The 15,805-nt window shown below is 42.6% G+C and overlaps 1 long non-coding RNA gene across 3 annotated transcripts in view; it reads left to right on the top strand.

The window, feature by feature from the left end:
• LOC106017858 (uncharacterized) overlaps positions 1-15,804 on the top strand; it is a 194,268-nt gene extending 178,464 nt beyond the window's left edge. For all 3 annotated transcript variants that reach the window (XR_011809823.1, XR_011809824.1, XR_011809825.1), the window contains one exon: positions 498-15,804. This is a non-coding gene — a long non-coding RNA (uncharacterized lncRNA). The remainder of the gene's footprint in view (positions 1-497) is intronic.
• Position 15,805: the final 1 nt, after the last annotated feature.

Here is a 15,805-nt window from a genome sequence, read left to right as displayed (position 1 = left end):
TTTCAGAACTTAACTTCAAATGAATGTTATCCTTGGGCTGCTAAGGGGACCCCAAGTACCCGTGTTCTCTTGGGTGCTTTAATTGCTTTGTGACTGAAAAAATGTCACAGCCTCATCACCAGCTCTTAGCATGCTTTAAAGTGAGTGCTCCCTGTTCTTTCCATGGACAAGAAAGAAAAGCCTGAAGAACCTTATTTGAAGGAGGCACTGGAACCCCAGCAGTCCTGCCTACAGCCCCAAACAGGGCAGCTGGCCACGGAGAGGAGCAGGCATGAGAAGACACCCCAGGGGCTACCCCCGAGCAACAGGCTGTGCAGCAGCGCTGGAGGCCTGAGGGGCAGATCCCCCTCTCAGGTCCCTCACCCTCAGTGCCCACTGCAGAGGCTGCAGCTGCCCAAGAGCATTCATTAGAAATCAAGTTTGGGAAATCCTGTGGTTCCAGGGCTTCTGTCTTGTCTTACGTTGTGAAATTTCACCAAAGCTCTTTTCCTTTACAGTGCTACTTGGACCTTCAGTGCCCAAGTGAACATTCGGAGTGCAGAACAGCCGAATTGCTTCAAGAGCAAGAAGGTCGTCGGAGCAGGGCACTACATCAATTACTTCTGTATCACGATGATGGATACTGTGAAAACTGAGAGGCAATGCAGGGATTTTTTTGCGGTGCTATTTGGAAGCATTTAAAAACTCCTCTCTGTGTACTTATTGCTGGTCTGCTGTATTCAAGCAATGCTTTTAAACACCAGCATCCAGCTACACATGGGGACTGTGTGAACATTATTTTATCCATTGTGCTATCTGCTTCCTTTTAGTGAGATGAAACGATGCCATGTTTCACATACTGTTCCTTCCCATGACAGCAGCCACAGGGCTCAGGAAACTGCTCAGAGCAGCGTGGGCTGTCTCCAGCAAGCACTCCCATCTGGGGAGGCACTTGGGAAGCAGAGGGAGGCAGGTGTGCAGCTGCCAGCCCCCAATCCCCACGGGGAAAACTCTGCATTCCCAGCAAAAGGAACCTCCTGGCATGCTCTCCCATCTCAGGGGTCTGCTTGGCCTTTTGCTGACAGCATAATTTTTTTAAGGAGTCTCAGAGTCTGACATCTCTGTTCGCGACCCTTTTTTCCTAAGCAATATTAATAACTGCTGCGGGTCTGGCAGGTGCAACGTCCGCTAATTGTGTCTGCATCGCCAGGCCTTATCCTAACAGCCCTCTAACATCTGCATTCCTACCTGGGCAACGAAGAAACATCCATTTATCCTAGACAGAGTGCACTGCTCACTCATCAGCTCATCAGCTCTTGGCCAACAACTCCCCATCAAGAAGAAACATATAGTTAGGAAATTTGCCTAAGCCATCACAGACCTGGAAAAACTCACTGGCGTGTCTGATGGAACTGAATAGAATTTACCAGTTTGAGTTATGGCTTACATTACAAGCACACCTGAAGTACCTTTCTAAGATGAACCAAGAGACATCTTCCTTGAAGAGGTAGGAATAGTTGCTATCCACTTGTCTGACATGGCCATGCTCACCGAGGGGGTAGAAGACAACACGGTGGGAATCCACAGTGAGCAGACACTGAGCCAGGTGGAGGTAAGTCTGGGCTGATGAGCTGCTGTATGGGTGAACTTCCCATCCCTCGCAGGCCAGTGAAGCGTGCCTAATGTGACACTGCTTACTCATCCCTGGTGCTGGGTACTTACTCCCTTTCTTTTTGTGAAATGAAATGAGATTCTGAGAGCACGTTTTCTTTGTGAAAAACAAAACAAAAACAAACAAACAAAAAACCTCCCTGTGGTCTCTACCACAACTAGCCACTAAATTAAGTAGCCATTTGAAATATTAATATATTAATTACAGATAATTGGTACTAGATTTGTCTCCCTACTGGTTCTCTCTACCAGCAAATGCTGAAAAGCTTCTGAAATCTCATGTTATTCTTGATGTCACAAGTATATGGATTTTAAAGTCAGGAAAAGCTACAGAATCTTCAGGAAAGTAGACAGATAAATCTCATAGTTGACAATTTTGAGATTTTTCTTACCCAAGACTTAAAATTCTCATCACTTGCATTTAAATGAGGTAGTATAGATCATTTGGATTGTGAACTAATGAGTGTTGTAAGACTGAAAGGAATTGACCTCCTGAGCACCCTGGTTTTGCTGAAGAATGAAGTTAGACCTGAAGTATAGCTCCTAGGTCTTTTGTTTTTTGTTTGTTTTACTATTTTTCTTTGTCATTAATGAAACCAATATGACGTAATAAAATTGAGATTCGATAGTGAAACACAAGAGTGAAGGAAAATTTATATGTATAACCACACCATAACAATTGGGTCTTTTTCTTTTAATTCTGTTTCAGTTGCTACACAAGTTCCCAGGTTAGAGGTAAATATTTTATGACATGTCAGAACTCAGCTTGATGCTTTTTCAGAGCTGTATAGAACAGGTTCCAGCCCTAAAATGTCTCCAGCCAAAAGCCTGAGATCTGATCTTAATCAGGCCATGAGCCTTGGATCTTGAAAATTAGCAGGAAAACCTGCAGGAACGGGTGAGATTTCTTTTTGAGATTTCTAGTGCCCCCAGACATTTACTGGAAATAATTCAAAAACTTTCTAGTTTCTAGGAGGAAAACTTTTCTAGCAAATAAAGTTAGAACATTTCTGAGCTGTCAATCTTATTTCTGATTCACACATTCACACTGAGTCAAGTAATTCCTTATGTTTAAGCTCAGGCCCTAGTCCAGCTCTTCGAACAGTGAGTGCTGCACCACCTCACAGCCCCTCATGCTTGCTGCTGCTATCCCAAATCTCTTGGAAAAGGGCAAAGTGATTCTTGGGTCTGTCCTAGGGTGTATAGTCCTAAATCTGTACTTCTGAAGTATGAAGCCCCCACTGCAAGGTGGCAGTCGTAAGTGCCAATAGGTTGTGTTTTGTTGTTTTTGTTTTCTGAAACTCTCCGCTTCCTCTTTCTTTGGTGGAGGAAGTGGTTGTGTGCAAGTATTAGTCAACATATCTCTGTTTATTATTGTTATTATTTTGGCAGAGGTTGGTCTGTGTTTCACTCCCACCTGGGTGTGGAGATGTCAGTCCGATGATTTGTCCTCTGAAACTGAACCAAACCCTCTGATAAATGCTACAGCTATGGGGAAGAAGTTCCCTGGCTGGTCAGAAGTTTTGGAGAAGTTTAACTCAGGTGAATCTGCTGGCCAAGAAGTGCAGTGCACTTCTCCTAAGTTTTTCTGACAATTAAGAAGAGGCCCTGTTCACTGAGGTCATCCCTGAACAAGCAGAGGATGAGAGCAAAACCACCAAATGCTTGCTTCCCCAAAACTACTGTGTAAACATTCCCACGCCCAAGACATACCTTTCCATCTGGTCTCACGTTTTTTTTTTCTAAGGGCGGTTTCTTTCTTCTCTAATTATTTTTTCACAAATCAAAGGAAGACATTATACAGTCAGAGAGCATTAATCACCTTACATAACTTCACAGTAGTGAAAAGTAAAGACAACACACAATAAGTAATAAAACAAATAAGGTTTGATGATGTGTGTGTGGAAAGAACTGCAAGGCAGAGAAATTGCTCTGGATGTGTCACCGCTTTCTCAGGTGTATCATGGAAGTATAAGGGAAGCCCTCTCACCTCAATGTTGTCTGAAGCATCTGAGCTGTAATCCATCTAAAATCTAGCAGAATAACCATTTATATATCACTAGAAATGTATTGCTTTGTACATAAAGATTTGAGAGGTAAATGAAGCAGGGAAAAGCAGTAAAAAGTCTTTAAGAAATGAACTGCTAAGCACATGCTTCCCACCCAGCATGGCTTTCATGCCAACACCACTTTTAATAAGACTTCGCTGGAACACAGGAGCAGCCATAAAGGTTCAGAGCAAGGCTTATCTCAGCATCCTGTCTCCAGCAGTGGCCATAACAAGTGCCTGGGGTAGAGTAGGAGCAGGGTATGCATATATGATGCTTCTACTTGACATTACTTTCCTCCTGGAGACTGGTTTTGATTCAAGTGCTCCCTCGAGTCTAATGCAATTTGTCTAAGTGCTCTCAATAGGGCTCTTTCAAGTTCTTGTTCATTCTGCTCTTAAATATATGTAAACTTTCTAAACCCACAACATCTGCTGGCAAGGAGATCCATAGGATGAGCAGAAACTTTTCTCTCTTTTGGAAAAACAAAACAACACAAAACAAAATTCAAGCTGTCTGGAGACTTCCTTTGATAACTTCTGAAAGAAGAATTGTTGTGAACAGTTTCAATAGGACACCTAACTCTTAACTGACAAACAATATTGCAAAAATCACACAGGGTTTCTTTTTTTCATTTCATTTCAGTATTGATACGTCACCAAATATATATCCTTAGGTTTCACCTGTGTCTTGAATGAGAAATGTCAATGGATTCCAGACATGTTAGTAGCTCACTAACTATTAGTAGCGTTATTATAAAACACCCAGATTACTGGTGGGTCCAGATGCACATTTTAAAGAAGGCCCACTCCCTTTTGAAATTGCCTGTCATTTGAATACAACATTTTTGCTTAGGTACAGAAAAGAACTCACTCTTTGGCTTTTTTTTCTTCTTAATTTCTTTTTTTTTTCCTGGTGTAGCATACCAGGAAGCCATGTGTTGTCTGTGTAGTGAGGAACCCATCACAAAGTTTGTATCTGGAGCTGAGCCTCAGCCTGTCTGTGGTTGGTGTGGTGTTTGTTTTGGGGGGTAGATCCTTTCCCAAAGGCAGGCAGAGACACAAGGGGTTTCAATCAAGGGTAATTTCATATAAAACTGACAGGTTCGTATAGGTTTCTGCTTAGCATTTTCCCATCTCACATGAGGACTATTTATTGGGATTCAAGGATGTCAAGTGATCAGCCAACTGCAGTTTGGAAATTACAGCAATTTGCAAAAGTCCAAATTCTTGTTTAACATCAGATTTGATGCTTCCCAGCACTGGCGAGTGCCTGGTTAGGCCTTCAGCAGGCAGTATATGGCAATAGTTCTTCATCAGCAAGTGTGATGAAGTTAGTGCTGTTCAGCCAGAGACAGGAGCTCGTGGCTCCTGAAACCCAATTAACTGAAAATATGCCTTGCGCATTGCTAATAAGGGAGGGAAATGGTGCCACTAGACACTGGCCTCAGCTCCCTAGCTGGGAGTATGGTGGGAGGTGCAGACAAATTTGTTGGTGCTTCACAGTGACGAAGGCAAATAAGGTTATTGAGTTGGTGGTCTGTGAAAAAGGAATAGAACTAGATTTGGTCCAGCAGTTAGAACAATACATGGATGAAACATTTTAGGTGCTGATACAAAACACGTTTAGCTTTGTATTTATTTTTTGTATATAAAACAAATTGTAGATCTTCCATACGTGATTGTGCTCACCTGTTTTGCTTCACATTCAAGGAGCTTTGTGAAGAATTAAGGAGTGTAACCATGATTCTTACTGAGACAAGAGTAAGTGCCTTGTCATTGAGCAATCTAATTACTGACTTGCAATTGTATCAGAATATTCCCACATATTCAAATTAATAGGGGCTTATAAAACTTCCTGTTGTAGCCATGTATTTGTAGCATTTGCCTCCAAAGTGCTATCAATAGCTCTTCCCTTGCTCTGTTATTTGGTGCTTTGATTAGAGCAGGACAAATGCTACAGCAAGTGTCAAGCCTTACTGCTTCTCTGCTCTTTTTGGAACTATTGTGAAATTGGTCCTAATGCTAAAGAGAGAGCACAACACACTAAACCACAGGCATGTAGGAACAGCACAATGTGTTGTCAGCTATGGGAAAGACAGAAAGCCTATTTTCAAAACCTTGTGAATAGGTTAATGCTGTTGCTAGGAAAAGATTTGCCCTTTTACACATCTGAAGGAAGGTAATGTTGACAGTAAGGAGTAGAGGACTAGCAAAATTTTAAGTTTTTGTGTGACTTTTATTTCTGAGAAAGAAAGGGCATTGGCAACAACAGCTGCCTGTAGCACAGCTTTCCCTCCTATTTTTTTTTTTTTTTTTTACACTTGACTTCTAATATGGATTCCAGGCATGATTCAGCAAACAGGGTGAAGAAGATTTTTACAGACATGGACTGGCACAGTATTAGATAAAAAGAAAAAAAAAAAAAGAAAAAAAGAAAAAAAGAAAACAAAACAAAAGAAAAAACTCTGGAATAGTATAATGGGCTTTCTTTATCCAATGCATATAAAATATGGATCTAAACAAACATGCATAAACCTTAATTTAGAGGAGTTTTATTGGGTTTTATTGGGCTCTTGTTTTAAGTGCAGAGACATTTGCTGGGAAGGCAGATAATGGTATAATGAGGCTTGCTGGGCTAACTCAGGGAGGCTCCAAACTCACCTCTAGGCTCAAAATGAAAATTACAAAATCACTAATGCGCATTATCTGGAGGTTCATTTTGCTGTTATTTGAGTACATGACCAAGAAACAGAGAATGATTTTTGTGATCAAGAAATGCCAGAAATGGCACTGACAGCTGCAGTACTTTTTGCCTCTATCTTAAATGCTCCCTTTCTAAATCTGGGACAACATTTTTAAACATGAGAAACAGATTTTTAAAGACAACACTAAAACCTCAGGAGTTCTTCTAGCTTATCCTCATGCCTCAAGAAAAGACAATCCTTTCTAAACTGTGTATGCTATATTGAAACACGTGTTTACACAAACTATTCACCTTAGGTGGGCAACTATGAGCGTCCTGTTATGTACTAAAATTGAATGCACACTGGGCAAACGTAAGTACATAAAGATGGGGGAAAAAAGAAAAACACAAAAGAAGGAAAGGAAAGGAAAGGAAGGAAGGAAGAGAGAGAGAAAGAGAGAAAGAGAGAAAGAGAAAGAGAGAAAGAGAGAAAGAGAGAAAGAGAGAAAGAGAGAAAGAAAGAAAGAAAGAAAGAAAGAAAGAAAGAAAGAAAGAAAGAAAGAAAGAAAGAAAGAAAGAAAGAAAGAAAGAAAGAAAGAAAGAAAAAGAAAGAAAGAAAGAAAGAAAGAAAGAAAGAAACTTCTGATGTAGAAACTTGATCAGCGTAAGAGTGACAGATTATTTTTTTCAGCCGGTTCTGAGACTTGGTAGCTCTTATATTTTAGCATATGATTAGAACAGCTTACATTTGGATATTGTTGAAATCTAATGGGCAGTGGATAATCTTCAGCAATTTAAGTGAGAATTGAAATGATGAACGGCTCCTTTTGTTGAAATGGTAGCACTGTGTTCCGTGTTACTGGTAGAAAGAATTTATACAGCTGATGAGAGCAATACCGTATTGACAGCAACATTAGAAAGAAGCCTGTAAATTATGGATGGCAGAACAGACCTTCATAAAGCAGCGTTTTTCTTTTTATAGATTTAAATCTCCAGAAGCTTGAGCCCAGTGGCCATACTTTCTCCTCATCAACTATAGTAATCAAAGACGTTTCCTATCTACTTCAAAAAAAAAGCAACAACAAAAAAAAAAAACCATAAATTTAAAATGGCAAGGTCAGTCTGGGTATTTTTCAGTACCAGGTACATCCTCTGATGGTCTAGGAGATCCCAAATCTATTCATTTTTTTTCATCTGGAACTGGCAAAGAAGCAGTAGAGGAGGGACTTAGAGAGAATGAAGAGTGCACAGAGATGTGAATGTAGCTACCATTTCCACACTAAAGTTTTAATAATGCTTTCATTTTCTCTTAAGATTGTCAGAAATGGAGACTCATCCCTTGTGATCCCTGTGTTAATTGTGCTGTTTATGATAATAACTTTCTTGATTATTTTGGATGATTTGAGTTCTGAGACTTTTCTCATATATGTGAGTGCATCTGCATGTTTTAAGATATGAAAATTGCTCTGGTGTATTCTTGTTAAATTGCATGGTAATAACTATAACAATATCCCACATAAATTATGACTGTGGAGACTTACCTACTTGTCCGTGCCTCAGCTAATTATATTTCACCCCCATTCACTTTTTTCATGCTGTCGCTTCGGATGTGTATTTTTTGGTTCTCAGCTCTGCAGTAGCTATAGTACGTTCCCTCATAGCAGAGTGGGTTACAGTTACAGGGGGGAGACTTGCTGGAGTAAGTGAACTGAAGTGAAAGACATTTTAGTCTCTTGACACACAATCCTCAAGTAATTGTATAGTAAGCACTATATTTTTATGAATAAGTATTTCCAACATATAGTTCAAATGCCCCAAACCAGGCATATCTGGGGAAAGCTTTGGTGCAGAGGCAGTCTGGTACAGGCCAGACTCATTACCTCCTTGTTTTGCAGGGCCAGGTGTGCATGAGTGTAAAGCCCAGTGTGAGATCCATGCTCTCTGGACTGTGCATGGGGTGGAACAGACTGCCCAGAAGGGCAAATCCTAAAACCTTCATTGCCCCTGTTGAGGTCCTGGCAGTAAGCAGCTGAACCACACGGGCTGGGATCCTGCTCAGACTTGAGAGCTTAGCTGTCCAGGTCTGCACTTTTAAAATACATCAGCTTATTAAGCTTCATATTGAAGACTCTTGATACAAGAGCACTTACCCAGGAAGTGACTAACATGAATTCAAGTCCTTCCTCCATCCAGAAACATCCGAACTGTTACCCCCAGGATGGCCACCAAACTGAGGGACCACCGAAACATCAGCAGACTTTCAGCTGAACTTCTGTTTATTTTTAAAAGCAATTTACCCTTGAAAGGAACATTCTTCTAGACAACATTTGGCTCCATTTTTTTTTTTTTTTTTTTGGGGGGGTGGGTGGATGTGTTCAGAGAGCAGCCTTGCTTGGTAGAGCAGCTCTGTGGGAAACGGCAGGGCTGGCCACACATCTTCTGAGGCCTCAGAGAAGATGAGGTTATGTCTTCCCCTGTGCCCATGCCTTCTGGTTTGTGTTGACCCAGAGGAGCAGTGCTGTTATTCAGAGACATCGTTACTGAAAAACTATTTTTGAATAATTTTTTTTTTTAACATTCTAGAAGGTGCCATGATACCAATGTGCAGTAAGTTGCATAGCGAGCTGTTAGCATGATAAGAAATATAAGTACCTTCACTGTGCATGCCTCACTTCACCACTTAGATTTCTGCCATTTCCATTTTTCCCTTTCCGAAGCATTTATAGCTCTCTATTATATCCCATTTTATATTGCGTATCCTTCTCTCAGAAGTAATGAGAAAAAATTAAAACTCCTCAACAGGAGGAGGATTTTGTTTGTCAAAACATTTCTCAGCTTGATAAACAATGAGGTATTTCAGTCGAATTTAAAGCCTCAATTTCCCAAAATTTTGCCAGTTCTCGTGGTGACATTGTTACTGTGTTAACCTTTCTGTTCTCTCTCTGGCTTCTTATACTGTCAGATATTATCAGAGTCGCTAAGCATCTCACGCATAAAATCAATAGCAAAAGTAAAATCTCTACAGGGGTTCATAGTCTCTGGCAATGCTCCCTTTTCACTGGTAAAATTTTTGCTTGAGTCAGGGCTTTTTGTTTGATTCGAGGAGCAGAGAGGGGAGCTGCTAAGGAATGAATGTGATATTTGAATGGCGTGAGCTTCACCCACGACAAAAAGGACATCCCGGCGGCACACCCTGAAGGCACCCCAGGGTGTCCCCATGCCCTGTGGGGTGGGTGTCTGCGTACCCACTGCCCGAGGTGACGTGGCCAGCCCCAGGCTCAGGTGGGAGCAGTGCCTGCAGCTGGGCTGGGTGGCCCAGCCCCGAGGCAGTCAGTGTAACCCGCTGCTCCAACCATTGCCTACGTCTGGCTTCCACACCTTCCCCTGAAATGCTGGATTTCGGTTGCATTGGGCACTTCTCTTTGTTTCAAACCCCCTCTCATCTGTCTGTTGAAGTACTTCGTGTCTCGATTTGCCTCCTCCACACCTCTTTGCCATGGTTCTCCCCTCAGGAGTCTCTTTTTCAGAATAAATAGATGCTGTTTAGCTTCTCCTCATATGGAAGCACTTCCATACTTCAGATCATCCTCATCTCTCTTGTCAAAAACCTATCACTACCCCCTTTTTTACATGGAGAGACCAGGAGTGCAATGAATTACCTCAGATATGGATGCACCAAGGTTTTAAGAAATGGCATAATGATGTTTTCTGTTTCTCATATAATGTTTTCATTTTTCCTTGAGCAGGGACACTGATGAACCTCACCTTAATAATGTCACCAATGTCACTGTAGAGTTTTCTTTTGTATTGTCATTCAGGTTGCATTTTAGAAAGGAAGAAGTATTTTTAGTAACACGTGAAGCATAAAAGCAGGTGCTGCATCTTTCAGTTTCACAGTTTAACCCAAATGGCTTTCTGTGTCATTAGCTTCATGCAGTCCTGCTGAAAAGAACTATAAACTACGATCTAAGCTAGTTTTTTTCCACATAAAATTTCCAGCAGCAGCATATGTGCTTGTCATGTAGCTGGGGCCGATCCAAACCGTGCCCAAGTGCTCTGGATAGGGTCGTGCCCACAGTTCCTCTGCAGTGCTGTGCTCCTGAGGAGAGCTGCCTGAGGGCTCCTGGTTATTCCCTGATGTTTGCCAGCCCCCTCCAGCAGTGTCAGCACGGTGGAGTTTGCAAGCAGCAGTAGGTCTCAGGGTGGTGCCGACTTGCTGCTGGTGGCAGGTATCTGTGCGGAGGCTCCTGTTGTGGTGATGGTGTCCACTGAGGTGTGAGCTGACACCAGCACCCGTTTCTCATGCAGTCACTCCCATAAAAATTGCATCTCCATTGCAGATGCAATTTCCAACAACAACACTGATTTAGAATACCTCAAATTTTGGTGATCCAACCTAAAAGGAAACCGATTTTACAGACATCGCGGGCTCTTCACCCCTTGAAAACAAGTGTTAGCTGTGTCAACTTGGGGCAAACTTGGGGCTGCTCTTCTGATGCTGGGGACAGCTGCCCGTCTGGCTAGGGCAGCAGCTACTGGTATTTGCTCTTTTATTGCTAGGGCCAGAGCAGGCGTACTTCAGGCAGATCAGAAAATTGAGACATCAGTTTGTACTGCTGATTGGCAGGTTTTGCTTTTGCAATACATGCGTTAATTCCAGGAGAATATTTCTGTGGTTCCTCGGGATGTTTTACAAGCAGTTACCTCTGATTGATTTCCTTGCTTTCCCACTAACTTGCACAAGAAAAGTGTAGCACATGCTGATGCTACAAGGTTTGAACTTGGGTTTGCAATAGCAGTGTTCATTCACCATTATTTTGTTGAAGCAATGTAAAAAGACGAGGCTTAATTTGTGAAATGGGCCATCTGCTCCATACAAACCACGTAATAGAATGCACAACTATTTCAATTAATATAGTAAAGTGTCTTTAAGCAATAGGGAGTGTTGTGTTTTGTTTTTTTTTTTTTGTATTTCTGACTGCAGAAGATGTCATCATCCTTTGCTCTAATTATTCTTGATTTTACCTCCTCATATTTTCATTTAAAGAAAAGGAATGACAACTTGTCTCACTGGGAGCAAAGTTTTCTCATTGATGGATCAGTAATAATTAGACAAAATGGTACTGCAAACTCCAGCAGACAGGATATCTCCATTACAGAGAGTTATGTTGTCATTCCTTTGACCATCCTCCCATCAATCCATCCATCAACAAATTAAAGTTGGCTAAAGAGCCACTTATCTTGAATGCTTTTCACTGTGATTGCCATCAATCTAGATAAATAAATATTTTCCCTAGGCAGAGTTTACATATTTAACCATGTTTAGGAGACAGTTCCCTTGCTACTGATATATCCAGCAAATTGCACATGCTTTTGCTCTGTTTCCTGATTCACCTCACCCACACATTACACCTTCATTAAACGAACCCTGCTCCCTCTGCCTCCATTTGGCTTGTATTTAAAGATCGGACGACTAGGATGAAGTTGCATTAAAACTGGCAGTCTAAAAACAGTCTAGAAATTGATTTTATTCCGTGAGGTTGGAAAAAAGCCTAGAGCTCTATGCAAGACGTGCACCAATAATGCATCAAATATTTAAGTGAAATCAAAAATAAAAGGCAAAGCTTTCTCAACAAGCCTGCTTTGAGGAATATGGCCACGCTACTGCATCTGACTTTCATAATTTAAACCATGATACCATAAATGACTCTGAGGCTTCATGATGAACATAAACAATGATATGAGCAGAATTATATATGCTATCTAATAAATATGTATGTGCCAGTGAATACACTGTTAAAGATATTACTTTATCCCTATTATTTATTTTTCACTTAATTGATACATAGAGCGGTTCACACTCTGCCTGCTGCCTATCAGACACACGCAAAGGAACAGCGGTCTTACTTATTAGCATTAATGTATGCCTGGTGCTTTTCAAAAGACACTCACATGCACACATGCGCGTAGAAGGGGTGAAATTCCCCTCCTCCTGAAGTCAATAGGCTACTTACCATGGCTGTCAGTAATGATGGGGGCTGTTCCTAAAGCTACCCGTTAGTAAATCAAAATATGACTGAGAACAAATGCGCTGCTGTGGGCAAAGCTCGAGAGTTGTTAGGGGAGCATGAGAGGAATAATAACCTGATATTTCCTGTTGATCATTAAGGACAACTTGTCTTTCCTTCTCTGATACCTGGCAAATGTGACAGCTGGAACTGGCCAAGGGCTGACAGGCTCAGCTTTCAGGTTGCTGTTGTGTGGGCAGGACCCGAGCCATGAGAGCAATGCGTATCTGCAACGTAGTTGGCGTTGAACAGCTTCCTGGTTGCAGGCTTTGCCCTGGGATGCAATCAAAACAGAAACAAAAGAAGATGGGACTTGCAAATCATGGCTTATCCCGAGCACAGAAGCATCTCTGAAACTGCCCTGCCAGATGTTGGTGCACACCCTGCTCCCCTGCTTGCTCCTCGTGCCCCGTGGGTGCTCGTTCAGTCTGGTGATGCTCCGTGGGGAATCACTGGGGAGGCCGTGTGCTCCCTGATCAGCGCAAGTGGCTCCTGCTGCCCAGCAGGCAGGTCACTGCCACCATGCCTGCAGCGTACTGCCAGTGGGTTTGCATTTCCCAAAGGCAGGAGGTTGCCATAAAAGTCGTCACGGCCAGAGTGATGGAAGAGGACAACTCAGTGAGGGCTCCTTCCCTGTCGGCTGCAACCAAGCAGACGTGGCAAGTAAATAGCATAACCTGTCCTTACACCTATCTCTCTTCCTGTTCGCGCGATCTCAAGGCAGAGGTTTGCCGTGACATAATGAGAAAGATGCAACTTCTCCACCCTTTTAATAGATGCAGGAAGTTAGAGGCATCTTCCTGTCCTCTGCTATTGTAAATCTGTCCCGCATGTATGGGAGAGGGATGAGATGCTGCCCGGGGCTGCCTGCCCAGATGCTGAATCTCAGCCACATCTTCAGGGCTGATATCCTGACCAAGCTCTTCAGGTGCCAGCGTGGATGGCTTCGTACTTGTTCCTGAAGGAGACCTCAGCAGAAGTCGAAGGTGGGTAAGATGGCTGAGCCGATGGCGCAGGAGTGGCCTCCATCTCTTAGTGCTTGATTTCCTCATCTTAGCCCTGCATAAACACTACTTCTTTGCATTTATTTATACTCAAGTTTAAGTGCCTGTGCAAATTATAGCACAGACAGCCAGAACAGAAATGAGGCATTTAAATGGTAAATAAACAGTGCCTGTGCATGCTGGTGCTTTTATAAATAATACCCCCTTTTAAGCCTTATTCTCTGCCATACAGGAATGTCACTTTTCAGAACATCTGAACCCACAAACATCACACATCAGTCTCTCTCTATGCTTATTTAAAGAGCATATCAAACTATTTCTGCGAGCCAAAAGGACTAAATTATCCATGAATTCTAGATAACCATCCTTAACCCAGAAAATGTCAACAGTTTTCTATAATAATTGTCCCAGCCGCAGCAGCTATGACGTTTGGAGTGCCTTTCATAGGAGGTGGGCGAGCCATACACGTCTGGGAGAGCACTCATCTCTGAGCATGTTCTGTGTTCGTACCCTGTTACATATGGTGCTCTGCACGTATCTGTCTGCCCCTGTGATTGTGTGGTGCCTTTGCTGCCTCCACTGTGTTGTGTTGTACCTCGAAGGGTAAGATTTGAAGCTCCTACCCTTATTGCTCCGTTTATTGCCACGTAACAAGTCCTGTAGCAGTTCCTGGTTGGCCTTTGCTGCTGTTCACTAGAATGCAAAGCAAGTAAAGCCTTCTCCCTTGCTTTCTCCTTTAACTCCTGGACTTCTTTCTATGAGTTCTGGATTTAGAGCCACCTTCCTGATGTATTTTTATTGTAGTGTTTACAATGCAGACTTACATACTTCTACCAAATTCTTCCTGATTCAATAACTACTGCCCACACCTACCTACCAGGAGACATCAAGGTTTGCACCCAGAGCATGGCAGTGAAGATACAGGTGGTTCCCTTGCACATTCTCGCCTGTTTCAGGGCGTGCAGCTTCAAACAGCAAACCTCCATGGATGAATTACAGACTGGTGAGGAAGCACTGACCTTACAGAAAGGCATTCCTCAGCCCTGGATGCTGAGCACAGGGAATGCCATCACCCAGTGCATGGATGGAGCTGCATTGGCTCTGAAGTACGTGCTAAACCTTCCCTGAAGTTAGCATCAAAGGAAAGCACGTTTATGGCACATGTGCAAGTGGGAAGGAAAACCAACACAGCCCAACTGCCCTCTGTGCACCTCATGCCAATGCCCAGTCTTCTCAGGAGCCTGAGCGTGGGTGGGAATGGACGTGGAGGTGGAAACAACCATGGGCCCTGCTGGGCGCTGCTCCAAGCATGCCGGGGAGGTGCTTGCGGGGTGGCACGGGGAGGCTGGCATTGCTCTGGACCATGCAGCACACGTCCAGCAGCTGAATAGCATTGTCCCTGTCTGAACCTGTCAGCTTGCCAAACGCTGGGTTGCTCTAAAATCTTAACGGCCATAAGGGAAATGCAGATTGCAAATTCTTTGCAGCATGAGTGTATGCGGTCTTTTTTGTCGAATCCTCAGAGTGTGGTGGTGGGTTTATTGTAGATGCTGTTTTGCCATAAGACTGTAAGATGCAGAACTGAGGAAAAAAAAATTGAATAGTGGGTGAAAAGGACTGAGGCAAAACACATGAGTGTTATCCAGTCTCCTCCTAATGTGGTCTCTCAGAGTGGATAATAATATAAACATTCATCCATTAGAAAAAAACTACCCTTTACTGCCCCCCATTAAATACATTGGCAGTCCTATTAAAATACAAGTCAGATTTGTGTTTAATGATCTTGAAAGGAAAGTAATTGCTTGAGTATTACCATTCAAATGTTCTTGCAGCAGCATATAATATTTACAGTCTGAGCGCCACTTCTGAGTGCTGCACGGCGCTGAAGATTGCCCAGCCTCTTCAGGGGAAGAGCCTGCGTAGTGGTGAACTCTGGTACAAAAATGATATGCTATCTGAGCCTGTGAGAAACAGCTAAGCAATGGGCTGCGTAATTTTTCAATTTTACTAAGCTCTTTAAAGAAAAGCCTTCAAAAACCCTGTACCTACTGCAAAGGCAGGGCTTGAACGCTGCCAGTGCTTGCTCAGGTGAGGAGCTCTGGTGTTGCTCCCCTGAGCAAGCTCCTTGTTTCATGACCGTTTTGTGCCAGCATCAGACACAAAGTCATGCTGAGAACTGTGATATTTTGCTATACCATTTTAACCCCTGACAGTATCTTACAAGGTGAAATCATCAGAGATGGTTGTATTCAACTACGGTGTGTATTTTTTTGTGGGAATATCCTCAAACCAAAGCTCATTTTGTCAGAGGAAGAGTGGAATGTGAAAGATTAAAAAATATATATAAAAA

The sequence above is a fragment of the Anas platyrhynchos genome, chromosome 5, assembly GCF_047663525.1.
Source record: "Anas platyrhynchos isolate ZD024472 breed Pekin duck chromosome 5, IASCAAS_PekinDuck_T2T, whole genome shotgun sequence".
Lineage (NCBI taxonomy): Eukaryota > Metazoa > Chordata > Aves > Anseriformes > Anatidae > Anas > Anas platyrhynchos.
The sequence above is the reverse complement of the archived record's forward strand: the minus strand, read 5'-3'. Positions and strand labels throughout refer to the sequence as shown.